The 27,022-nt window shown below is 48.3% G+C and overlaps 1 protein-coding gene across 4 annotated transcripts in view; it reads left to right on the top strand.

The window, feature by feature from the left end:
* Positions 1-392: 392 nt before the first annotated feature.
* The window catches only part of LOC115089200 (non-muscle caldesmon-like), a 268,564-nt gene continuing 241,934 nt past the window's right edge, over positions 393-27,022 (top strand). For all 4 annotated transcript variants that reach the window (XR_003856028.1, XR_003856027.1, XM_029597254.1 and 1 more), the window contains exon 1: positions 393-497. The gene's annotated coding sequence lies outside the window, so the exon portion shown is untranslated. The remainder of the gene's footprint in view (positions 498-27,022) is intronic.

The raw sequence follows: 27,022 nt of genomic DNA, 5'->3' as shown, positions 1-27,022 counted from the left end.
CCTGCAAGGGGCTGCGAGGAAATAAATGAGGATTCCGAAGGAGAAGCCCATTTTCCCCTCAAACCATTGCTGAGGTTCCTTCCTTTTGTCCTCCAGATGTGCACCCGCAGGCACAGCCAGAGGTGCTGGGCTCCGGGGCGCGCATGCCTCCCGATCTGCTTTCGGAGGCCCTGCAAAGGATAACCAAAAAAGGAGATGTAGCGGGAGCGTTTTGGCAGGCGGCGCGGCTCCTCGCGCCCATCCCGGGCTTCCGGAGCGGGCCCGGGAATGACAGGCATCTCTGGAGGCAGGCCCAGCCCACCGCGGCCGGCGGCCGCCCCCATTGGCTGCCCGGCGGAGGAATCCGAGCACGCCCGCCGCTGACTGGCTGCCGGCCGTAAACAGAGGGGCGGGGCGGGGCCGAGGCCAGCCTGCAGCGGCGGCGGGCCGCGAGCGGGGAATTCTGTCTGGGCGGCTCGGCGGCGACGTCTCGTGCCGTGCAAGCAGCAGCTCGCGAGGTAAGGACTGGAACGCCGCGCGCCCTCCCGGCTCCCGGGGCGGCGGGGAGGGTCGGGAGCCGCTGCCGCAGAAGGACCCAAACTGCCCTTTAGCTGTCAGCAAGTGCAGGGGTTCGCTGCTGCTGCAGCAGCAGGGAGGATGCTTAGGTGACACCAGATGTGCAAGAGGCATTTTTGCAGAGGGGATGGAGGCATCGGAGCCGCCTGTGTGCAAAAGTTCTGAGCTAACCGTACGCAAACAGCAAAGGCGGGGGTTAATTTTTTTTTTTTTTACAGTTTAAAGGACTGATTTCACTAAATGGCTGAAGTGGTCATCTCTGCAGGGGAGTCTGGACCCTGTCCCTGGAAAGCTCCATGCAAAGGGGGCCGATATTTAATCCCTGCCTTAAATGGTTTAGAAACGACTTTCAAGTGTGTTTAGGACTTAAGCGCGAGACAGCTTAAGGGAGGCTTGTACTGAAGTTACTTTGCACCCCTTTCTTGTGTGCAGTTGGGGTTAGGTTGCTGATTTGCCTGAGGTGCATAGAAGTAAACTGCCTGGGTGGGATAGGAGCATCGTCCTACCAAACATCCTCTGTGGCAGCCAGATGCAGAGAAAAACCAGACTGTGCGGACATGCTGGGGCAGTTTGAAGAGTTGTGCAAGCGGGGACGGCTAACAGGATGCGCTTCCCAGAGAGCAGGGAGGAGCTTGGCTGCAGGAGATTCCCCCTGCAGAAAGACAGACGGATCCGATAACCTCCGACCCTGTCTGGGAAGAACACTAGATGGGACGTCACAAATCACTTTCCTTATAAAAATGAATCTCTGTTCTCTCCCCTCCACCTTTTATGTTATTGTCAGCATTGGTCATTTCACAGTGGTCATATTAATTTGTGGGTCAGCTCTTATTTATTTATCGAGTTTTATATACCGTCGTTCGGTTTTGCCATCACAACGGTTTACAAAGTTTCGATGTTTAACAGAGTGTTCAAAAGATTCGTGCGAGTGTTAACATATTTATTGCAGGTGTTATAAACGTAGTTCCGATATCGCGCTATACATGTTATATTACGTGCTTACATTGGTTCCACATGCTTACATAGGGCAGGTAGGGAGGGAAGTAATAAAGAGGGTGGGGCAGGGGATAATACCCTCACTTTGATGGGTTGCAGGGAAAGCCACTCGGCATTTACCCACTCTGAAGTTCACTGTGCCACCCATCCCCCCCATATAAACATTTCTGGAGCCGCCACTGCTCTTCTAGCTTTTGTGTCTGATTTACCCAGTGACGCAGGACGTTCCCTAACCCCAGCCATCCATCCTTGCAAAGATGTGAAGGGGAGCTGCGGCTCGGCTTTCCTTCCAGCGCCCATAAGCAAAAGTGATTTATTCATTGCATTTTTATTTGAACTTCAGCTCCTAATCATTGTCCTTCAAGCACTGCTTGACCCAGCCAAAAGAAATCCAGGCCTGCCTGTCGTGCCAGCAGGGCAGAGAGTAACTGTTTTGTTATTTAGTTGTCGCTGTAATTACAGGACAAGAGTGCGAGAGGGTGAGATGGGCTGAGGCCCTTCACAATTCCTGAGCTGCCTTCCCCTTGCTCGAGGCTTGACAGGGACGTCTGGGCTTACAGAACACTTGGGCTCAGCCGTGCTCTTTTCTTTATTTTTTTAAAACCAATGTCTCTCCAAGGAATCTGGGGGCTGTGCCTTTTTTTTTTTAAATTGAGAGAAGCAGTCTGACGTATCGCAGAACACTTAGACATGGGGAAGTCCAAAACCAACACAGACCCAACCAAGTCCTTGGCTGGCTGGGAGGCAAGTTTGCACGACTGAGAACTGTAGGATCAGTCGGGCACGGCTCAGCCACCCGGCCCTGGAACATTTTGGGGCTCCTCCACTCTGCCCAAGCCCTTATTCCTCCTCCCGGGAAGTCCCTGCTTCTGTCTCTTCACTGTTTCCTGCTTTCCCTTTCATCTTAACACTGAAGCTGTTTTCGAAATTGGTTTTCTCTGAACTGGAGATGGGGGGGATTATTTTGCCAAGCGTGGGTGATAGAGCTCTGCTGGGTTTTGACCATGCAGCTAAACTTGGCATCGGCGGGAGTGGGTCGAACCAGCAGAAGCGCAGCGCTGCCAGTTGCCCGAGCCCCCCTTTCCACAGCCTCTGACAATGCCCCCGCCACGTCTGCCGGCATGGGCACGGCGGCCGGCCTGCTGTGGCTGCAGAGAAGGCCCAGTCGCAGGTTAGTTTGCGGCTGCTGCCGCCACAGTACAAATAGTTCTGCAGTTTCTCTCTTTTTTTTTTTTTTTTTTTAAACACCAACAGCTTTCTGAGAAGCTCCCTTAAAACGTAATCTGAAATGCTCTACAAAACAAAGAGGATCCCTCCTCCAAAAAAAAAAAAAAAGACAAGATAAAACCTCTCCATGTTCTTCCTTGCTTTCTCCGAACATTGACTTTCCTTCCTTTTCACCCTCTCCCCCTTGCCTGCTGCGGCCTCCTGACCACCTCCTCTAGAGAAATCCGATTTACTACAAAGTGGCAATAAGATGTTAAAACCTAGAGAGAGAGAGACAATCTAGGGGACATTTAAGGTAACTTTGTCTATGTCTGGTGCATGATTAGCAAACCTTGCATAATGTGGCAGAGGTTTATTTCAATGTGCGGCTGTTAAATATGGGAATGCGTCTGTGCCTGTCCGATTTGCATACCTCTCCTTTCTCTGAACTTGCCTTACTCTGAATATAATACGGTGATGTCTGCCTCTGCCACAACTCCCTGCATACTGCTTGGGGTAAGTTTGCATGAGACCAGGGAATCGAGTACCTTTTTACACAAATAGATGGATAATAGATGTTCTTCCGGATTATGGAATTGGGGCCTATGGCCATGCTTTTAATTTTATTTTTTTCCAGATAATGGGTCTTCAGATAAAAGGTACTTAATGTAATATAACATTAGGTCATTTTGTGGTTCCGTTATGCCTTCTTAGTAAGAGAAGTACGGTATTAGGGACAGTGCATTTCTGATGCTGAATAAAAGCCAGAGAGAGAGAGAAATTACAAACCACATGAAAGGTGGGGGAAATAGCTGATTATGTCATTCAAGCTAAATACTGGAATAGAACAATGCAGCAAGGCCTGACTCAGTGGCTGGACCCTAGTTTGATCCCCCGGGTTGGCTCTTCTGCTCTCTGGGTTGACCGGAGATGGGGGCCAAGGACTAGAGTAGACGGAGAACGTTGAGAGTGGGAGGAAATCCCGGGGACAACTGTGAATGAAGGCTCCTGGTACCAGATCCCAGCGCTGGGAGAAACTCCTGGGCCAGGAAAAAAAAAAAAATAAAAATGCAACAGACTGAACCTAAGGGGGTTCCCCTCTTATTATGTCTGGGCCTGATCTTGGGCTGTGTCCTGGTGTCGTCATTAGGAATAAACGTCTTTGCTTTTTTTTTTTACTGATTCCTGCTGGAGACGGCTGAAAGGCTTAGCTCGTGATTTTGGGCTGCGTTCAGAGACCCGGCTTACTGGCCGGGGACTCGTCCCTGGGAGACAGACCTCAGTAAAATAACATTCAAATCCGGGATGATGATGTTTTATTTCTGCTCCTCCTGTATCATTATATTTCTGATTGTCGGCGATGCAGTCTCGCTCATTGGAAACTCCTTGACGCTGGGTGAAATTTAGGTTGCGAGGTCTTTATCTGCCACCGTATCTTGTCTAATCTGCCCAGTATCATTTCTGGGGCAGGGGATTTCTGCCTTTCCCCTCTCTTCCTCGCTGCTAGGGCATCTCTGAGCTTTATCCCAGACTTTCCTGAATTCGGTTCTCTTTTCGCCTCCGTCACGTCCCCTGGGAAGTTGTTTCATGTACGTATCCCCCACTTTCCATCAAGCAGAATCATCAGAGGGGGGCGAACAAGGCAGGCGCATACCCAGGGTGCCGGGCGGGGGTGGGATGGGGGTGTGGGGGGGGGGGGGTCGTCATGCCACCACCCTCACCACGGTGGCACCTAAGCAAAAGTAAGGTCAGGCATGCCCATGGACTCTACATGGGAAGAAGGCGGCGGAGCTCCAAAATGTCTACCTGTCCTGTCCGTCGGAGGGATCCCCCCTCTTCACGGCCGCATCATTGGACCTGTCTGGCCCTGCGACGGGTCTGCCAGGAAGAAATATTTTCTCAGTCTCCTTCCCTGGAGTTTCACACTGCGACCTCTTCCTCTAGAGCGGGGGGGGGGGGGGGGGTACCCCAACATTTTTAAGTGAAGGACTACATAGGAGACTTCAAACCACCAAGAGGGCCATGGGAGAGATTCCTGCATGGAGTTTGCGAGCGGGCTAGAAGGAGGGAACATGTCTGTGCTGGGGGGGGGGGGGGGGGGAGGGGCATGTCTGGCCCTTTTTATGATTTGAAATGGGGGGGGGGAGGAAGAGGGCAGGGTTCCCAGAGCCGTGGCACCCGATCGGAGAGTCGGTAATAACATTTCTAGATCTGTCTGCTCCCTGAAGTGTGTGTGTGTGAGAGAGTGTGTGTGAGTGTGTGTGTGTGAGTGTGTGGCACTTCCTCCTCCCCTTTCACCTTGGCCTAGGTTTGATAGTCTTGGGGAAACCCCCGCCAGCCTTTCTGCCACCGCTGGGCAGGAAGGGAAGGAGGAGCCCTTCCTCCATGGGGTGCGTGTGGCCCAGCTTACAGTCGGGGGAGCCCTGTCCTAGGCCGTTTCTTTCCTGTCTGGCTGTGAAGTATTTGAACGTCCCTCCTCTGCTCCTGGGTACATATTTAGGACCCTAAGTCTCCTCTCCTGGGGATCTTCCTGCAGCCTAAAGCATTGGCGAGGGCCATTTTGCAGCCCGGCTCTGCATGAAAGTGTTTTTAGAAGAGATCCTTCCATTGCTGATGCTTGCAAATCCCCTTGTCTGGTTTAATCCGCTGCCCCGGCTCTCTGAGGGCAATTCTCGGTAGCCTGCCTGGGGTGTCCCTTAGAAAAGGGGCCTAGAAGCTGGAGTGTGACTTTGTGCTGGACGGTCTGACGAAGGCTCGGCTCTTCTGCTTGCACCTAGTGGGCTCTCCAAATACACAACTTTCCCTTGTGAACCATTTTGTACTGGGTAAGGGATTGTCGTTCCCAGCAAGAAGGCTGGCGTGGTTGTTTAATAGCTTTTATACCAATTTAAATGTTGTGCTCAGATTGTCCACATCGTAAACGAAGCTCCAGATGTACTTTCCTCACTGACGCAGAAAACGGCCGATCTAAACAAATGTCTTTGCCAGGGGAGCACACGCGCCAGTTTGGCCAAGGCCTGGGTCATTTTTCCCGGTGATAAAATAATTCTACGGTCAGGTAACCCGGTGACTCTGGCAGCAAAGGTTTTGCCAGGTCTGTGTTTGGGGTTTGCCTGTAACACCGATGAGAAAAGAAGGGGGGGTGGTGGTGGTGGGGAACGATACCGGGAGTGGTTTGGGACGGGCACTAAGAAACGGATCCTGGTAAATATGAAACAATATGCCGCATCCAAAGCTTGCCTTTGCAAATTGCCCTTTAAAGGGGCCGACCTTTCAGTAAGGAACTGGAAAAACTAATCAGGGACTTAGGAGAATCCAGGTCAGAGACTTCTGGAAGGTAAGCCTTGGTCAGACACAGAAGGCCAAAGACTCCAGTGCTTCAGAGAATGCAGCAAATCCAAAGCAAACAAATACAAGCTTCAGCAAGCCAGTAAAGCTAGACCCTTCCTTTCAAAGGGCAAGAAAAAGCAAGGTTGATTCTTCTGCAGCCGTAGGTTCTGCTCGCCCATCTCGGCAGCCAGCGGGTTCCCTCTGTGATAATTCCTGTGGGCAAACGCCTTCAGCAATTCTACACGGAATGGACCCGCATCAAGTCAGAACAGCGGGTATTGGACATCGTTCAAAGAAAGTTCTCCCTAGAGTTGATGGCCTCAATCCCGCGAGCTTTTATAGCCTCCCCCTGCTTTTCTTCAGCTAAGAAGGAAGCAATAAGAGCCATTTTGACCTGAGAGGGGTCAACAGATGTCTCAGGATACCACACTTTTGAATGGAAACCCTCAATTCCATCGTCCTGTCTGTAAGGAAAACAGAATTTGATCTGGCAGAAGCCTTTACTCATATCCCGATAAGGGACTCCCACCAAAATCTGCTCTGCTTCTGAGTCCTAGGCAAACATTTTCAATTCCAAGCCCTTCCCATTGGGCTGGTGACCACCCTAAAGTGATGGTAGTGGTGGCTGCTGTACTGTGCAGATAGGGAATATTGTTTCACCCCTACCTGGATGACTGGCTTATAAGCGTCAGATCTTTCCAGGAAAGCCAACTAGCCTCAAATACCATGCTATGGCCGATGGAGCAACTGGGATGATTTGTGAACTATATGAGAACAGTCTACATTATTCCCAGTCCCTGGAGTTTATAGGGGTGCTAATCGATACAGGGAAGGGATAGGTTAGCCTTACCTCAAAAAGGATGTCCAAACTAATAGCCTAGTTACCAAATTTACAGGCTGAAGAAGCAGCCAGAATTTGGGACTATCTCCATTTTCTGGGGCTGATGACAGCCACACTGGAACTGGTCCCATGGGCCAGAGCTCATATGCACCAGTTACAATGGTCTCTCTTGTCTCTGTGGTCTCCTGAGTCAAGGGACCCCGTATTCCCACAGTGAGACGGAGTCTAATATGCTGTACATATTGAAGGGCATGAACCTATACCCTGCTTCCCAGGTCAGCATAACCAGAGAGTCCAGCACACTTGGCTGGGGAACCCTTTGCCCAGGGTCAGATGGCACAAGGGAAATAATCAAGCAGATAATTGACGTGGTCAATAAACAGATTAGAAACCAGGGCCATCAGACAAGCTCTAGTCTTCTTCCTGCCCCTAATAAAAAGAAGAAGGCCAGTCAGGACCCTATCAGACAATGCCATAAAGCGAACAAGCAAGGGGGCATCTTGGAAAAAAAAAGTTTTCTTTGGCCAAATTACATGTAGATGATTTTAAGGGAGGAACAGATACCTCCTCCTGGACTTGGTGGCATACATTTACAGATTGGTTTACCAAGTCCAGGAGGAGCCGAAGCAAGCATGCTAGTCAGGTGTGCACAATTGAATATGTATCGAGACTGTTGAAGCCAACTTCCTCAGCAGAAACAGGCTAGATCCCGGAGAATGGGAACTCAGCTGGGAGGCATTTCAGATAACAGACCAATGGGGCAACCAGCCCTTGATGGCAACTCGAGCAAATGCCAAAGTCAGATTCTTCAGCTGGAGGAAGGAACCAAGCTTCAGGGATTAGATTCCTTGATAAGGCTTTGGCCGAAGGACTTCTTCCTATAATTATTCCCAACCTGGCCCCTGATAGGAAAAACACTGAAAAGAATAGAAGTTCATCTGTCCATGATAATCCCGATTGCTCCAGACTGGCCAAGGAGACCTGGTATGCAGACTTGATAAGATTACTGGTAGAAAGCCTGGTATGTTTTATCAATGGCAGGGCCCAATTCCAGTGGAAGACCTGTCTCCATTTTGTCTTGCCTGGCTCTTGAAAGGGCACACCTATGTACAAAGGGCTACTCTTCCTTGTTTATTGTGTCCATGCCAAAAAAATCTACTTCCCTAGCTAATATCTGCATCTAGCACCTGTTTGAGAATTTCTGTTGAGCAAAGGATTGGACAAAGCTCGTAGGTCCTTGATGGTTCAGGTGGCAGCCATATCCTGCTACAAAGGGCCAATCAAGAGCTTGCAGGTAACTGCACGCCAGGACATAGTCTGTCTTCTTAGAGGAGTTAAGCATATTAGTCCTCCTTTTAGGCCATTGGTCCTGCAATGGGATGTCAGTTTGGTTCTTAGGGCCCTAGCAGTCCCCCTTTTGAACCAATAAGGCAATCATCTCTGAAAGACCTCTCCTTAAAGACTGCCTTTTTGGTGGCCATCTGTTCAGCTAGTCATATCTCGGAGATGCAAGCCCTGTCATGCAGGGATCCCTACTTGGTCTTTACCCCAGACTCTGTCACCTTCTGATCAATCCCCTCCTTTTTGCCCAAAACTGCTGTCCTCGTTTCACCTGAATCAGGCGGTATCTCTTCAAACTCCAAACTTCAAGTACTGGGCATCCGCTGTATACTTTTAAGATACCTAAAAGTCACAAACCCCTTCCAGAAGATGGATAAGCTGTTCGTACTCCATGGAGGTCTGCAGAAGGGAGAGCAGCTTCCAAACTTACAATAGTCAGATGGATTAAAGAAGCAGTTGCCTCAGCTTACCTTCTCAGGGGTAAACAGGCACCAGCTATGTTCCAAAGCACAGGCGGCATCATGGGCAGAGGTATCATCAGTGGCTCCAGCGGACATCTTTAGGGTGACCAGCTGGTCCTCACTGCATTCCTTTACTAAGCATTACAGATTGGAGGTACTGGCAAAGGCAGATGGCAGCATTTTGGAGCAAACATCCTTAGAGCAGCACCATCTTCATCCTGCCTGAATGAGTAATGGCTTGGGTACTTCCCAAGAGTAAGGACTGGTCTAGCAGGAAGATAAGGAGAAATGTGATCTTACTTGATAATATACTTTTCTTGAGTCCTGTTGGACCGGTCCAAGACGCACCTGGAAGTACGGTGCTTCCAGATCCTAGAATATCACAAAAGATACACGCACAGTCTCTTCCACCCTTCCGATCCACACCCATTCCCATGAAGAGATAAAAGTTCCAGGCTCCATCCCTTCCTTTCAGAGAAGAGGATGTGCACTGAGAACGAATCGGGGGATCACACGCTCTCTTTCTTTGGTACATCCTTGGTTTTCGTTTCTTCAATTTTGAGTGGCGTAGTTTATAATCCCTTTCCTGCTCTGACAGAAGGTCACTGGCCCCCGCCTAAGGCCACACCTCCCTTATAGCTCAGCATGATGTCGCAAGGGAAAAGATGTGTCCTCTGTCTCCGGCAGCTGCGGAGGGGGGGAACCCCATTTCACCTTGACCCTCGCATTATCCCTCCTAAAACTTCTCCTATTTCATTGAGAGATCACCTATTTTCCTTCTCTGCCAGATCTCTTTCTAAAGAGTTAGCACAAGTTGCCAGGCTGGAGATAATGCACAGGACAGCCCAGGTCCTGCAAGACGAGAGGAGAGCATGCGGATAGCAAGGAGCTGTCGCAGGGAAGCAGGTGGATGGCCATGCAGGAGAGAGGCAGGCGTGCTTCTGGAGCAAAGGGGAGAAGTCTGATTGTGCATCTGCATCCCATGTACATGTGCTTGGGAAAATGACTTGATAGTGAATAAGAAGCCCTTGGGTCGGATTTAAGAGCCCGGGTGGAAGGACAAAACATTTGGGAAACCCGTCAGCACAATACTTAAATTGCACATGTTCTAACGAAAGCTTTAATCTCCTGCGGCTTCCAAAACCAAAAGGATCCGTGCAAGGAAAAAGATCTTGTGGAAGCTCCGTGGGACCTTCGGATGATTTTTCAAGCTCGCACTTCGCTGCGAAGGTCCCCGGTGCTTGGTGCCCCTGGGGTTTTCTTTGCAGTGTTTTGGTTTTTTTTTTCTTTTTCTGTGAAATGTTTTTCTCTTTTGGAAGTAAGCAGAAATGAAATCCTTGGGCAAAGGACGCACCCTTGCAGAACTATGTAAAGCCAAGCGACCTGCAGGCGTTTTGAAGCTTTTTTTTCTTGGTTTTGGCTCAGCGGTCGCCTCCTGCTCTTTTGGCCTTCCAGCTCAGTCAGAACGGGACTCGGGTGGGCTACAGCCCCATGACCTTCCTTTCCAGCTGGTAACATTGCTGCTCGCTCGGTATTTCAGGGGTAAGCAACCTCCAGTCCCTGCGGATACCAATCCACTCAGGTTTGCAGGATATCCCTAATGAATATGCAAAAGAGAGATTTGCACCCAACTGCAGCCTAACATGGAGACTCTTCTGGGAAAAGCTGCAGCCCGGCCATCACTGCAAGAGTTCTTGGCCAGGAGCCAAACCCTGTGGCTCCTTCCAGAGTCCAACACGCACACACAGGCTACTTGCGGCCTGCCGAGACTCTGCTCCTCTCAGCCCTGAGCAGGATGGATGCTGCTCGTGGCCCACCAAGTCTCTAGTCCTCTCAGCTGCTCATGGCCCCACATGACTGGTCTTTGTCGCCCCCTAATGGCTGCTGCTCTCTGCGCCGGCCCTGCCTCCAGGGCATCCCCAGGGAGTAGAAACCAGGCTGAGAAAACGAAACCCGTGCTTTTGAGCAGGGCAGTGCGCAGCACTCAGGTCAGCCAGTGTTAGGAGCTGATTCAGCTCCGGTCCTCGAGAGCCACAAACAGGCCAGGTTTTCAGGATACCCACAATGAAGATGCATGAGAGAGATTTGCATGTACGGTCTCCATTGTCTGGAAAACTTGGGCTGATCTGTGGCTCTCGAGGACCGTAGCTGGCTACCCCTGCACGAAAGCCGTTTCCCGTTTACCTTTGTGAATCAGGGCCTTATTCGTGATCCTTACACCCGACTCGTAGAGCTCGTGAATAGCAAATGAGGCATTCGATTCATAGCTAAGTATATTTTAGTGATTTTTATCTCTAAAATGGCCATCTCTTGCTACTGAGGTATAGTATTGATAACCCAATCCAAGCAGCATTGTGAGCGAGTCTGGGCGAGAGGGCTTTTTTGTAACTCTGCATGGAGGTCCGAAACCCCAAAACGCCCCTCAGCACTGCCCATTAAAAGGAAACAAACAAACATGCGGTAACCAGTATCCTAAATTTTAAGTAATTTACGGAGTTCCAAGCCTGAGGGGTCACAGCTGAAAAAGCACGTTTCGTCCCTTTACGAGTGCCGAGTGGATGATTTTCAGCGGCGTGGCTCGTGGAAATGTGACCTCCTAGCATAGCAATTTTCCAAAGCAATTCATTACATAAAAACTTCTTCCAAACTTCCAGGAACAAAACGCACCCCGCCCAATACCACGATCCCTCCCATCTCTCAGTTACACCTCCAGTTACTGGTAATGTCCCGCCCCGTACCCTTCCCTAACCGGCCCGGCTTCCAGCAGGTTTTTCTCCTGGCAACAGAACCGGCCCTCGGTCTTGTGCACTTTAACCCAGATCCCCTGGTCCACCCGGGCCGGCTCATGTGACGCTAGCACCTGGCATAAATATTCTGCACCTTTTTTTCTTTTCCCAGTACCTTAAGCACTAACATAATCAGCTTCAATTTGACTCTCAAAAACAGGAACGGACGTAGCCGTTTCATAGCTGGGGTTACCTGCTCCCTCCTCCCCAGGCCCAATGATCAACCTAACGGCCACAGTTTGGATTGCAAGAGATGCTTGGAAGGGTTTCATGGGTAAAGCTAAGTAATTCACGTTACAGTGGTCAATCGAGGTCAGCACCAAGCCTTGTACCGCACTCCTGAAATCACGTTGGCCCCGATTTTTAAAAAGCATTTACAAGCTTAAAATTGGGTTTTACAGGTGTAAGTGCACTTAACTGGAGTAAGTGTCCTTTTGAAAATTGCTACAGTATATGCCATCCAATTGTCCATAGGACGTTCCCATGCAATTAAATGGCTTTTTGAATAAATGAACAAATGAATTAGTGAAGTGTAAACGAAATTCTGGAACCGGGCCTCTGACTAAGGCTCCCGTGCTGGGGGCTTGAATTCAAATCCTCGGAGATGAGGGCTCGCTCAGACCCAAGGAATGAAGACACAGCCCTCCAGCCGTGGGACTGCCACGGCATTCCTGGCCTCCTGGGTCCGCAGAGGTCAGTAGCTGGCAGAAAAAAACCCCAAAATTACTGAGATCTAGGAGCGAATGGCACTGACTCTTTAAAAAAAAAAAAAAAATGGAGGCCATAGCAATTTAGTAATTTTGCAGGTCCTCCCACCCTTATGAAATGGAAATCATCTCTCTTTTTTTAAAATCCAGTTTTGCTAAGCCGCGTTTTGTTTATTGACGGCTGTTGGCCTGCTCTGTAGCGATGGTGTTGAAATGGAATATACACTGTAGATTGGATCTGATCTTGACTGCCGTGCTTGTCCGTATCTTTTGGGTTTCGTGGAAAGAGAGGAACCGATACCTCTTGAATGAAACGAAGGCGCAACTCTGGATTTCTGGTTGAGCTGGTGCAGCAGGTTCTGAGTAGATAACACTCCTCGTATCTGCATGGCAGGGCTCGGCTCCCACTCCTGCTATTCTCCTGTATGGTGTGGTCCAGGGCTCTGAATTAGCCTCCACGCTGTTTAATCTTCGTACGGCCCCCTTTTTAGGAGAAGGTGATTGGGGGTACTGGGCGCTGCGCCGATGGCGTTCAGCTTTGCATGCCTCTCTGGTCTGACACAGGGTCGGAGGTGCTGAAGCTGGAGTAGCTGGATTTAGAAGGCACGAACGACAGACCCTCCGCCTTGCTGGGATTACATTTAAAATCCCAGCATGGTGTAGTCTGCCCACATTGGAAGGGGTCGTTTTACCAGTCTGCTCCCAGGTTCATAGTTTGGGAGTCAGATTGGATTAGAGTCTCTCGTAATTTCTTTGATTTATTAAAACTCGCTTCTTTTGGCTCTGTAGACTGCGCCATTGGGCCCTCTCGGTATCTTTGGCTTGATTACCGCAGTTCGTTGCCGATTGGCCTCTCTCTCAATTCTGTTTGAGGATTGCGACTGCTTGCCTGCCGTTTGGTTGCGATCATGTGACCCCTGTTGCATTCAGGATAACATTTCACATTCTCATCCTGGCTTTCAGAGCTCTACGGGAGCAAGGGCCACTTTACCTAAGCTCCTGGCGCTGTCTTTGGGTTCCTTCTACACCGCCGGAGAGCCTCTTCTGGCCTCCTAGGCATTGACTGAACTGCAGTTAGTAGGGACTGAGAGGAAAGTATTTTCTGGGGGTGTGCCAGATTTATGGAACAGTTTGCCCTGGGATGTAGGATTGTTAAACAATTTTGACTTGTTTCCTAAACAAGTCAAAGCTTGGCTGTTCTCTCAAGCTGTAGCTCCTTTTTGTAATGATGGTTATTTTAATTTTTATTATGTACTACGAGTTCTAATCTTTTATCTATAGCATTGGCTTTGGATTAGTTGTGACATTTTGTGTGTGGGGTTACAAATTAGGATGTTATGTTTTGGGTTTTCTTATTGTGTTACCTTTGTCTTTATATATTGTAAGTTTTGTCTTCATATTTGTTCTTTGTTGGCTTTGTCCAATGTCTTGACTGTTGGAAAGGCAGCTTTATAAATTGATTGCTTAATTACTCCTGTGGAGAAGATAACTAAGTGAGGGCTTCCTTTCTGTGGGCTGAGGTCCTTTGCACAAACCGTGTCACTGGAATAGTTATCGCCCTGGTGTCCTGCGGAATTAGGGAAAATGTCAGGAAAGACTCTTTCTTATGAAGGAATAAGCAGGTGCTTGCTGGTAATCTGAACTTCTGACTCCTTATCCCACCGGAAGAGTCTGCTGAAGGGCGAACTTGGGGCAGTCCGTGTGCATGGTGGAGAATGTTCCAGAAAAAGCCATTTTTCCCAGCTTGTGGCCCTTTTGCATCGTATGGGCATAAGACAGGGCACTTACACCTCTGGTGGTCCATTGCTAGGGCCTCATACAGCTCCTATTGAGTTATCTTAGCTCTGGCATTTTTTCATAGATGGGGGCTTCCCAAACTCATTCTGGGGATATACACAATAAATATGCATGAGAGAAGTTTGCATAATTGGAAACCCAGGATATGGTGATTTATCTCATGCATATTCATTGTGGATGTCCTGTGAACCTGACAGGAGAGTGTAGGAAACCTTTCTGGCCAGAGCTGGTGCTAGACACACTGTGGCCCAGGGCAGAAACCAAGGACTGTGCCCATCCTGTGCCGAGTGCCCTGCAGCTCTGCCTCGCTGACATCGCTCGGCTTTGCCAAAGGGGCTCCTTGTGATTCTGGAGCCCTGGGCAGTCAGCTTGCTTTCTCCACCCTAAAACCGACCCTGTGTCTGTCTGGTTCCTTTAAGTGTTGATTGTTTCCCTTGTTAAAATAATAACCTTCTGCCTGTAGAGTACACCAGATGGGTCCCTTTGTGTTTTAGCACGCACACTGCAGTCTGAACCGGATGTAAGAGATAGAGAGCATTCAGTCCCTTAACGGGTGCGACTGACCCACCGTTCCCCAGTGATGCTGGGTTTCATCTCTCTTTCTCTTGGCTTATTTGTACAGTCCTGTAGAGTCGGTCATACTGAATGTTGTTCCCCTCCGTTGCATTCTTGCCTTTCTCAGCACAGTAAAAGTGCATGAACAAAAATTAGGATGAAAGTCACCTTAACAAGAGAACAGATGGGGACTGGGGGAGCCAGCAGTCCACATCTGCATATTTTGCATGTGTTCTGTCCTAGGGCATTTGAGAGAGGATCCATGTTGAGGAAAAACGAACAGCATGTGCTCTGCGTGGGCCTTATAAGGAGCAGCTCGATCCTGGTGATTGATGAGCGGGTCCGGCAGAAGCACTTTGAGCACAAATCTAAAAACATCAGCGTGGATTGGAGTACCTGCAGTCTGCTTAATTTGTACTTTTTGTTATCTCTGCTTTCCAGCCTTTCCTTTTAGAAAGGCTTTGTTCAGTGGCCCTGACATTTTTGGAAACGGGGAGGGAATGGAGGGCATTTCGCTGGATAGTTTCTATTTGAAAATGAATTAGTGCAAACGTATGTGCCTTAAGGATGCCCACGTCCTGTGCACCTAACATTCATGCAGGCAGCCGAGGACAGTGGGGGGAAGGTATAAAAATAAAATCCCAGGTATGCACGTTGTTTTCCTACCTGGGGAAGGCCTCTTTTTCGCCCAGCAAGGAATCCAGAGGGAGTGCTGACCGCAGAACCTTCATCTGCTGGTGGTAAGCTGGACTTCGTGGAGGACCACAGGGATTGGTACTGGGGCCTGTGCTGTTAACATATTCATAAATGAACTGAAAAAAGGGAACGATAAGTGTTATGATCAAATTTGCAGATGACACAACATTTTGTTAAAATGGCAGTGGATTGTGAGGACCTTGTGAGATTAGGAGACTGGGCAGCTGAATGCCAGCTGAAATGTAACCTGGAAAAGTGCAAAATGATGCAGATAGGAAAAAATAATCCCAACTACAGGTATCCAAAGCTGGGCTCTGTATTGGGAGTCATCACCCAGGAAAAGGCTCACGGAGTCCTTGTGGACGATACATTGAAATCCTGAGCTCAGTGCACTACGGTGGTCAAAAAAGCAAATAGGAATGGTCCGTAAAGAAATGGAGAATATATTGCTGCTGGATCGAGCCACGGTGTGGCTGCACCTTGGGTATTGTGTGCAGTTCTGGTCACCCCATCTCAAGAAAGGCTTCCCAAACCCGTCTAGGGGACCCCACAGCCAATCGGCTTTTCAGGATACCCCCAGGAAAATGCATGAGATAAATTTGCATATACTGAGTCTCCATGGCATGCAAATTTATCTCATGCATATTCATTGAGGATATCCTGAAAATCTGACTGTCTGTGGGGGGGTCCCCAGGACGGGTTTGGGAAGCCCTGGGATAGCAGAAATAGAAAAGGTGCTGGGGAGGGCGACAAACATGATAAAGGGGGTGGAGCATCTCTCCCGTGACGAGAGGCAGCGCAGGCCAGGGCTCCTCAGCTTGGAAAAGAGACGGCCGAGAGGGGGCATGAGAGAAGTTTATAAAACCATGGGTGGAAGGGGTTAATAAAGGACGGTTATTTACCCTCTTAAATAATACTAAAACAGGAGGGCGCTCCATGAAGCTAAGACCCGGCAGATGTAAAACAGATTGCTAAGGTACTTAGTCACTCAGCGCACTATCAAGCTGTGGAGGACGTGGTCGAGGCGTCGAGCACAGTGGGGTTTAAAAGAGGCTTGGACAAGTTCCTGGAGGAAACGTCCATTGCAGGTTATTAGCCTGGGAGACTAAAGAAAGCCACCTCTATCCCTGGGAGTGAGTAATAGGACTTAGATTGACTCTTTGGGGTTTATTTATTTATTTATTGATTGTTCTGCACTTTCAGGTACTGCAGGCACTTCCCTATCCCCAGAGGGCTCACAGTCTGTCTGTACCTGCCAGGCCACTGCTGGATTCGGGATGCTGGGCTGGGTGGACCTTGCTCTGACCCAGCCTGGCACTCCTTGTGCAAACCTTGTGGAAGCCCGGGTGCACTTTTAGCTGAGCAGAGGAGGCGTTTCAGACAGCAGTGAATTGCCTTAAAGCAGCTGCTGCTTCCAGTCCGCTCTGAAATGCTTCGTTAGTGATTTGCATGCAGAGCTCCGCAGAGCTCACAGCTGTGACGTCTGGGGTCTCCCGGGTGCAAATCCAAGCCCTAACCCTAATGCCGAAACCTGAATCCTCACCCTACCCAAACCTTCGCCCCCAATCCCCACCTTAATGGCAAAGCCCTGTCCCCCCAAGCCTTCAAACCCTAATACTGAAACTCTAACCTTCATCCTAACCCAGCATCATTCACTCACCTTATGACCTTGAGAAGGTCAAGGTTTTTGTTCCTTGAGGTCACTGCTAGCACGAAAGTAAATGCTGCATGAATAAAATATCTTCAGGATGCATTTTTAGCTTATGAATGTTGTATTAGGAAGGCCTCGTCGGTGCACTAATCCCTGAAGAAACTTGTAGCAGGGCCTTGTTTCTCTCAGACTTTTTGATTAAGTAAAATGGCAGAAGAGCTGCAAGTTAGAAGTCGTCGCCAGGACCGCCCCTCTCGTAGGCTTCGGCGCGAGAAGCCGGAAACGAATGGCGTGACGTGCTACTGCAGCCCCTCCTCGCGTTGCCGCACACAGCGACTCCGTACCCGTATGCACCTGGGAACACAACACGCTCGTTCTTTCTTTCTTTTGACATTTTATACACCGTCCTCCCATACATAGATCACAGCGGTTTGCAAAGTGACATTCATAGGTGTAGCTCAGCGCACGTGACTTGTTACAGAGGTGTTCTTCACAGACAGGCATGAATAATTATCAAGCGAGACTTCTAGTACACGTTTATTTATTTATTTATTTTAAATTCTTTTACTATACCGATACTCAAGACGCGCTCTTATCGTACCGGTTTACAATAGAACAGGGGAAACCAATTATGTAGAAGGTAAAAGTTACATCAAACAGGGAGCGAAAAACTTGGGAGCTGGAGGACAGGAAAGATATTTTAAAACTATGGAGAGATATTTTAAAACGATATCAACTGAAGAGTGCTAAACTAGTCATTGAAAAACCAAGAAAACCAAAGACAGCGATACAAAATCAGCTAGATTAAACTCGGCTGTGGGTTAATCTTGGGTAATTATTCACAATTATTCATTACTAATAGATCTGGTACTTAAGGCAAAGAGTATTTCAAATATAGCAAAACGATAGTTTTCTCATCTTAGTCAGTGGGTTGTTTTGAGAATCTGGCATTCTGTTGTTTGATTTATTCTTCATGATTCAATTATTATCTTAGGTCCTTCTTGACTTTGGGGCTCTATGTATTTATGAAGTTTTTAATCCAATTTCTATGCGTTTTTCAATAGCCATGTTTTTAGCTCTCCTTTAAATTTCTTTCTATCTGATAAAGCACGTAATGTCTCGGGCAGAGAATTCCAGAGCTTTGGTCCCGCTATGGAAAACATGTGATCTCTTATTTGCATCAGATGTGTGCTCCGCATTGTGGGAGTAATCAGTAGTCTTTTATTCTGAGATCTTGGTGTTCGCTGTGGATTGTATGCTTGTAGTGTCGCTCCTAACAAGACGGTCTCAATGGAATGAATGATGTTGAAAATTATCATTAATGTTCTATAGTAGATTCCAGTGCAGTGACATCAGCGAGGGTCTCTCGCCTGTTGGCGTATTCAGAGCGTGCAATGTGAATTCCGAGAGGCTTTAGTTTCATTCTGAAAACAAACCCATGCACCTGTGCGCTCCGCCTGTCTCTCTGAAGCTCCTGCAGGCTATCTCGGAGTCCTTGTTCCTTCGTATCACCAGAAGAAGGTTTTGTCTTGAAGCAATGGGTCATCATTGACAGTCTGGGTCAGGAGTCACAGCAGGCACCATGTTAAAGATTCTCAAGATGTATTTCAGGATGGTGCAGGTGGCAAGAGCAAGCTGACGATTATTTTATTGTAGGGAATGGCTGGTAGGCCTTGCTTGCTTCACTTAACGTTCTTCCACTGTGCATTGAGTTATGATGGAGGAGGGGGTAGAACAGAGTTTTGATAAGCACATTTCTCTACTAAAAGACTTTTGCTTCTATCTTCCATTAGAGATGTGTCCAGTTTTTGAAAATAAAAAGAGAGATGCTTCTGCCAGGTGGACGTCAAAAAAGTGTCAGGCCTAATGCATGGGACGTCTCATTCTTTGCTGGAACATTTGTTTACATGTGAGACCCGATCAATTAATGTTTTCCCAGTCCTGACTAAACTGAAGACAGAGTTTCTAGAACTCGGACCCCAGTCATGGACCAGCTCTGGTTTTCAGGATGTACAAGACATGCAAATTAGCTCCCTACATGTAAATATTTTCATGCATGTTTATTGTGGATAGCCTGAAAACCAGGCTTGTTTGAGGGTCCTGAGGAATGAGTTTGGTTAACACTTTTTGAAGATGGTAAATCCGTGCTGCGATATAATTCTCACTAAAGCATTGCATGGTTTTAAGGTTTGAGACGAACAGCATAGCCCCATCAACTACTATGGGTTCCGCTTTCACCCCCTTCTCTAGGCCAATAATTTTCCATCTTGACATTTTAGTCAGCATTGATGTAAGACGATTCTCACAAAATCAGAAAGATGAAGACGTGATGTGATGCCGAGGGGGAGCTGCTGGGTTTCGGAGTTCCAGAGCAGTGAGAGAGCTCAAAAGACTGGCAGTGTGTGCGAGACACTCCTGCATGGCTCACTTTAACAGGTTCTTCACTGAAATCCCCTGGAAGGTCTTGGACGTGGGACCTCAAGAAGGGCTTGCGTGGAATGTCCCACGTTTATTTATTTTAAATGATTTCTAATACCGCCTTTTGGTCCTGAGTCCAATCCAAGCAACACGTACGGTTATAATATTAAAGAATAAAGAGCATACAAATAAAAGTAAGATGGCTAAACCACCTATGCCTTGTGTGGCCATTAAAACTCCAGCCTCTTCGTCACCTCCTTCTATCCTTGGAAACAACCAAGCCTTTAACTCTTTATGAAACTTCAAATAATCCATTTCCTGCTGAATATCTTCCACTATTCTGGTTAGGTAAAATAAGGCACACGAAGGAAAAAGGACTTGAGTTATAGAGAATTACTGGCAGATTCGTGACTGCTGGCCTCATGATCATTAGATAACGCCACCGCCTTCAAATGAGGTCTTCAACCTTCAGCAGCCATCATGTCCGAAGGCTCCGAAAGGAACGTGGGGAGGGTATGATCTATGTCCTAAATTAATCTGCCTGTTCCCCATGGGTCAGTCTTTACAGTGTGCATAAAGGAATCCCTCTGGTGGATGACAAAATGCAGATGCTTGCACCAGATGTTCCTTTCCATTCATGCAGGTGGTACTGTCTGTATCTGGCAGAATATTTTCTTTGGCGATGGCATTCTTCCTTTTACGGTGTGTGTAGGGTTGCCAACTGCTCGGTTTTGGACCGGACAGCCAGGTTTTCAGCTCTGCTGTACAGTGCCCAGCCAAAATTACTGACTGGACACCGAAAACCCAGTTTTTGCAAGAGGCTTCTCTTTCTCACAGCTTCCTGGTCACAGGGAGAGGCAGAGCTGAGAGCTGAGCTCTGTCCCCGCCCTCTTACCTCCTTTCCTGTGTTGTGATTGGATGGGCTGGGGAGAGGAGGCGGGGCACAGCATAGCCCTCAGTTCCCAGTGCCTCCACAGATTTCTGCAGCAATGCCGTCTGGGTCCTTCCTCCTCCCTCACTGAGTGCTGGGCCAAGACCTGAGAGAGGGGCTGCAGCGAGCCAGCAGAGGGATACAGAAATAGGAGAGGAGGGGGAGAAAGAGACAGTCATAGGGTGGGGAAAAGGGAGATACAGAGGGGACACAGTGAAAAGTGGAGGGAAAGGAAGCTATTGACTGTAAAGGCTGTTGCTGATTTATTGTTTATTGTAAACCGAGGTGATGTTTTTAAAGTGCCGCGGTATATAAAAAGTCACTAAATAAATAAAAATAGACAGACACATGGGGAGCAAGGGAGGAAAGAGACACAGAGGTGGTATGGAAGGAAGGAATGTCACAGGGAAGGGGAGAGACACAATGGAAGCATGAGGGAAGGTGGGAGACATAGATGAAGGAAGGGAAGGAAGAGACAGGAGAGGCACAAATGAGATAGGGGGACACAGGAGGAAAGGAGATAAGAGGAAGGCACTGGGAAGGAGAGGGAGACAGGAGGGAAGGAGGAGGGACAGAAAGACAAGAGCATGGGAAGGGAGGGGACTAGAGACAGGAGGGCAGCACAAGAGCGGTGTGCACAGAGGAGAGCATATTGAGAAACAGGTGACAAAAGGGGGAGACTATTGAAAGGCTGGGAAGGTTTTAAGGAAAGGGAGAGTGAACCACCTGTTTGAGAGAGGAGGCTGTGTGTTTGGGAGTGGGTGTGTATGAGAGAGGAGGTTGTATGTTTGGGAATGGGTGTGAGAAAGGAGACTGTGTGGGAGAGTGTGTATGAGAGGAGGCTGTGTGTGTGGGAGTGGGTGTATGAGAGGAGGCTGTGTGTGTGTGAGAGTGTACGAGAGGAGGCTGTGGGAATGGGTGTGTGTATGAGAGAGGAGGCTGTGGGAGTGGGTGTGTGTATGAGAGGAGGCTGTGTGTGTAGGAGTGGGTGTACGAGAGGAGGCTGTGGGAGTGGGTGTGTGTATGAGAGGAGGCTGTGTGTGTGGGAGTGGGTGTGTGTATGAGAGAGGAGGCTGTGTGTGTAGGAATGGGTGTGTGTATGAGAGGAGGTTGTATGTTTGGGAGTGGGTGTGCATGAGAGAGGAGGCTGTGTGTGTGGGAGTGGGTGTGTGCATGAGGAGGCTGTGTGGGAGTGGGTGTGTGCATGAGAGAGGAGGCTGTGTGGGAGTGGGTGAGTGTATGAGAGAGGAGGCTGTGTGTGGGAGTGGGTGTGTGTATGAGAGAGGAGGCTGTGTGTGTGGGAGTGGGTGTGTGTATGAGAGAGGAGGCTGTATGTGTGGGAGTGGGTGTATGAGAGGAGGCTGTGTGTGTGGGAGAGTGTGTATGAGAGGAGGCTGTGTGTGTGGGAGTGGGTGTGTGTATGAGAGAGGAGGCTGTGTGTGTGGGAGTGGGTATATGTATGAGAGAGGAGGCTGTATGTGTGGGAGTGGGTGTATGAGAGGAGGCTGTGTGTGTGGGAGAGTGTGTATGAGAGGAGGCTGTGTGTGTGGGAGTGGGTGTGTGTATGAGAGAGGAGGCTGTGTGTGTGGGAGTGGGTATATGTATGAGAGAGGAGGCTGTATGTGTGGGAGTGGGTGTATGAGAGGAGGCTGTGTGTGTGGGAGTGGGTGCGTGCATGAGAGAGGAGGCTGTGTGTGTGGGAGTGGGTGTGTGTATGAGAGAGGAGGCTGTGTGTGTGGGAGTGGGTGTGTGTGTGAGAGAGGAGGCTGTGTGTGTGGGAGTGGGTATATGTATGAGAGAGGAGGCTGTATGTGTGGGAGTGGGAGAGTGTGTATGAGAGGAGGCTGTGTGTGGGAGTGGGTGTGTGTATGAGAGAGGAGGCTGTGTGTGTGGTAGTGGGTATATGTATGAGAGAGGAGGCTGTATGTGTGGGAGTGGGTGTATGAGAGGAGGCTGTGTGTGTGGGAGTGGGTGTGTGTATGAGAGAGGAGGCTGTGTGTGTGGGAGTGGGTATATGTATGAGAGAGGAGGCTGTATGTGTGGGAGTGGGTATATGTATGAGAGAGGAGGCTGTATGTGTGTGAGTGGGTGTATGAGAGGAGGCTGTGTGTGTGGGAGTGGGTGTGTGCATGAGAGGAGGCTGTGTATGTGGGAGTGGGTGTGTGTGTGAGAGAGGAGGCTGTGTGTGTGGGAGTGGGTATATGTATGAGAGAGGAGGCTGTATGTGTGGGAGTGGGAGAGTGTGTATGAGAGGAGGCTGTGTGTGTGGGAGTGGGTGTGTATGAGAGAGGAGGCTGTGTTTGTGGGAGTGGGTGTATGAGAGAGGAGGCTGTGTGTGTGGGAGTGGGTATATGTATGAGAGAGGAGGCTGTATGTGTGGGAGTGGGTGTGTGTATGAGAGAGGAGGCTGTGTGTGTGGGAGTGGGTGTGTGTGTATGAGAGGAGGCTGTGTGTGTGGGAGTGGGTGTGTGTGTATGAGAGGAGGCTGTGTGTGTGGAAGTGGATGTGTGTATGAGAGAGGAGGCTGTGTGTGTGGGAGTGGGGGTATGTGTATGAGAGAGGGGGCTGTGTGTTTATGGGGAAGTATGGAGGTGGATGTGTATTAGAAAGGCTTTAGTTGTGTTAGAGAGCAAAACTGCATGAGAGAGGCTGCAGTTGATGTCTTTATGAGGATAGTTGAAACAACATTTTATAAAGCAAAGTATATTGAGCGGGGTGCTTGAAAAAGCCAAGTAATGGGTGGATCGACAACTGACAGTAGTCTGTAACCTCCCCCCACCTCCCCTCCTAAAGCATGAAGTTTAGTGGGGTGTCCAGTCGTGGTCCATGGAAAAGTTGGCCACCTTCGGTGTGTGGCATAAGCCGGTTGGGTACTATGTGACTAGGCTAAGGTGGTCCGTATGTAAAGGTGAGCGCGACGAGCCCTGTGCAGCCTCAGCATGACGGAGCTGCTCTGCTCTCATGGTGACAAACAGCAGAGAATGTCAGCATTCCACATCCATAAAGTCACTGCCTATGTTTACATGTTTTTGTTTAATTTAGTTAGTGGTAAGGCTAGCATTATTGGAGCCGTGCTGAAGCTTGTTCTTTTTTTATTTTTTTTTTTTCCCCACACTTAGATAAACACACAAATGTGGTTGTGTTTAAGGGCAGCACCAAACAGGGAGCTCGCTACGGTTCTGCCGCAGTTGTGCAGTTCGCCAGGTTGTCCTTAGCTCCTTAGAAGGCAGTCTAGGAACAGAGTCGCCGCGTGCAGCCTGTGGAGGAGCAGAGCGTTCAGCCGCTTGCCTCGCTGGAGTAAAAAAGTCCAGGCTATTTCACTGAAAGGCGCGGCATCTTGGTCACGCTGCCTCGGAGCCCTCGTCGTACTGTAAATAGCAAACCTACCCCCTCCCCTTGGCATAGAGGAATCCTCTGATTTTAAGGCAGTCACCCTCTTCTTTTTCACTTCCCAGGAGTCACTTCTTGAATTTAGTTTGGGAATGATTTGTAATTTAATGCCTCATTAGCAGAATTTCACATAATCCTATTCTACTGATTTTTTTACCTGTTTGTTATAACCAAGTCATTTTCCTTATCCATATGCTACGGAATAAGAAAAAAAGGCTAATCTTGCACGAAGGCAACAGGCAAATGCCTATAATAAAATAGTATTGCCAAAATGTGAACTATTCATCCAACACCGTGCATGAAAGAGAATAAAAACCAGTAATCAGATCTGAGGGACTGGATGTCCCAGGATCGAGTCTTTCTCTATCCTTGGCTGTCATTTCAAATCTAGCTTAGACCGCTTGTGAGTGATCTCTCTGAAAGCTGTCGTGTTGCTGATGGGAAGTTTTCAGTCGACGAGAGTCCCCCTGACCCTACCAGGCTACCTATGTGTGCGTTCTGGCAGTGAGGTCACCTCCCTCCTCTGGGGTTCCTCGGGAGCAGGACAGGGTGAGGAAGCTTGCGTCGCTGCTGCAGGCCATTGCGCTATGTAGCTTAGGATTCGTGCATGCAGCTCCCTGGCGTCGTGCGCAGATTTACTTACAGACTGACCAGAGATCCCCACGGAGCGCTCCAGGCAGTTTTCTGGAGAAACAGAGGATTTTGCTGGTAATGTGAACGGAGCACCTTTCTCGATCTCAGAAATTCACTAGGAAAACTCACACATTGTCCTGAAACCAAGATATTTTGGGTAAAAGTACGAAGCAGCATCGAAGCCTCGTGTGCCCTGGGTAAAGGCCTCTTGTAAAAGATTACAGCTTGGATAACAGATTTAGAAAGTGACGCATGAGCTTTTTCCATGCGTTCCTTTATCCGGTAACATTTCTGCCGGGGCTGCGCTGTATGAATCCGCTTTCCAATGTTGGAATAATGATTGAATTCCTCCATGTGTCTCTGATGGCAGCTTACAAGTTCTTCTCGTCTTCCGAAATCTGTAGTGGCCGTCAGCATAGATAGACCAGGATGTACCTGGCCGTGCCCAGTGTGGTGACCCTAATGCAGCAAAATGTACTAAATTCACTTGACGGTTAAGCAACATCGTGATGAGGACCGGGCAGACTGGATGGGCTTCTTCTGGGTTTTATAAAAGTTGGGTTTATTTTTTTTGATCCCTCCACCTACTAACATCAACCTCCCACCATGCCAAAGGTATGACAGTAAAAAGCAGAGGGGGACATGCAGGAGCCCTGGGGATATCCCCCCTCCCCCCCCCCCAGCCTGGATCAGCTGGATCCTACCATTCATAAAGGAGGTAATCCATTCAATAACCCTTCCCCCAGGCCTACCCGCCATCTGTCAGCAGAGCACGATCCGATTTCCCTCCGTCTAAAAATCCCAAAACATCATCAGTAAGAGAACGCATGATGGTCCAGACTAGATCCTGCCTGGACGCATACCTGCCTACCTAAATTCTCCACAGAACGTGATCTCTGACCTGCTACCACATTCTCCGTAATCTTAGAGAGAAATGGTAGTTTGCAATTGGTCTATAACTCTCTCAGCAAGCTGAATCCAGCTGTGAATTTTTTTTTTTTAACAGCTGTCTAATCGCAGATGTTTTTCAGACTCTCAGGAACACAACTCCCCTCTAATGATTTATTAATAATCTGACACAACCAATGCAGGCCCCCTCTGGATAATGATTTTATTAATCCTGGACGATGTGAATCTAATGGGCCACCAGAGTATTTCATCTCCTCTAATCTCTCTCTACCGAGTCGCTCCACCTCCTGATTCCACTGTCTCAAGCACCTCCTACCTGCTTCTCCAGTGAGGAAGGATGATGTTTCTCTAAAAAAGTGAAGGAACAAGCAGTAGCATCCTCTCCTTTTGGCCCGACAAGCTCTTAAAGTGTTCCTGGTTGGCAGTGGCTGCTGAATTTATTGATTAGCTTCCTGTAACTGTGAGCTAATCTCCGCCAAATTACCAAATATGATATAAATCCAGATTTCTTCCAGCATCGCTGAAGGCTTCTAACGAACCTCCACATCAAACGAAGGTCTTCCATGTACTAGGGAAGCAGTTGGGTTTTTTTAAACTGAAATCCATTTCATAGGTGCAATAATATCTAAAGCAGAGACAATTATTCCACAAATCAACTTAGAAACTGATTTTTATTTTAAAAAGAAGATGTATCCATAAAGGATGGTGCTGTTCCTGCAAGAGATCTGTAAAAGCATGACAAAATATTTAGGTGATCAAAGGAGACCTAGGAAGAAGATCCTTGGAGAAAACAGTGGAGGGAAAACAAGTTCTTGGAGGAGAAGTCCATTACCTGCTATTAATTAAGTTTGTTTGTTTGTTTATTTATTTATTTTTATATACCGGTGTTCGATTTTACATATCACATCGGTTTACATTTAAACAAAATTTGCAGGAACTCATGTGTTACCTTTGTCAAATAGATTAAACATTTAAATATGGGGATTGTTAACAAGGGATATAAAAGAACATGGGGAATGGCTAACACTACGGGATGCTCGAAGGGATGCACAAAGGGGATAGGGAATAGCCACTGCTATTAATTGCATCAGTAGCATGGGATCTTCTTGGTGTTTGGGTACTTGCCAGGTTCTTGTGGCCTGGTTTGGCCTCTGTTGGAGACAGGATGCTGGGCTTGATGGACCCTTGCTCTGACTCAGTATGGCATGTTCTTATATTCTTATAAATGATCTGGAAAGGAATACGAAGAGTGAGGTTATCAAATTTGCGGGTGATACAAAATTATTCAGAGTAGTTAAATCACAAGCAGATTGTGATACATTACAGGAGGATCATGCGAGACTGGAAGATTGGGTATCCAAATGGCAGATGAAATTTAATGTGGACAAGTGCAAGGTGATGCATATAGGGAAAAATAACCCTTGCTGTAGTTACACGATGTTAGATTCCGTATTAGGAGCTACCACCCAGGAAAAAGATCTAGGCATCATAGTGGATAATACTTTAAAATCGTCTGCTCAGTGTGCTGCGGCAGTCAAAAAAGCAAATAGAATGTTAGGAATTATTAGGAAGGGAATGGTGAATAAAACAGAAAATATCATAATGCCTCTGTATCGCTCCATGGTGAGACCGCATCTTGAATACTGTGTTCAGTTCTGGTTGCCGCATCTCAAAAAGATATAATTGCGATGGAGAAGGTACAGAGAAGGGCTACCAAAATGATAAGGGGAATGGAACAACTCCCCTATGAGGAAAGGCTGAAGAGATTAGGGCTGTTCAGCTTGGAGAAGAGATGGCTGAGGGGGGATATGATAGAGGT

The sequence above is a fragment of the Rhinatrema bivittatum genome, chromosome 4 (genome assembly GCF_901001135.1).
Source record: "Rhinatrema bivittatum chromosome 4, aRhiBiv1.1, whole genome shotgun sequence".
Classification (NCBI taxonomy): domain Eukaryota; kingdom Metazoa; phylum Chordata; class Amphibia; order Gymnophiona; family Rhinatrematidae; genus Rhinatrema; species Rhinatrema bivittatum.
This window is presented reverse-complemented; position numbering and strand designations above follow the sequence as displayed.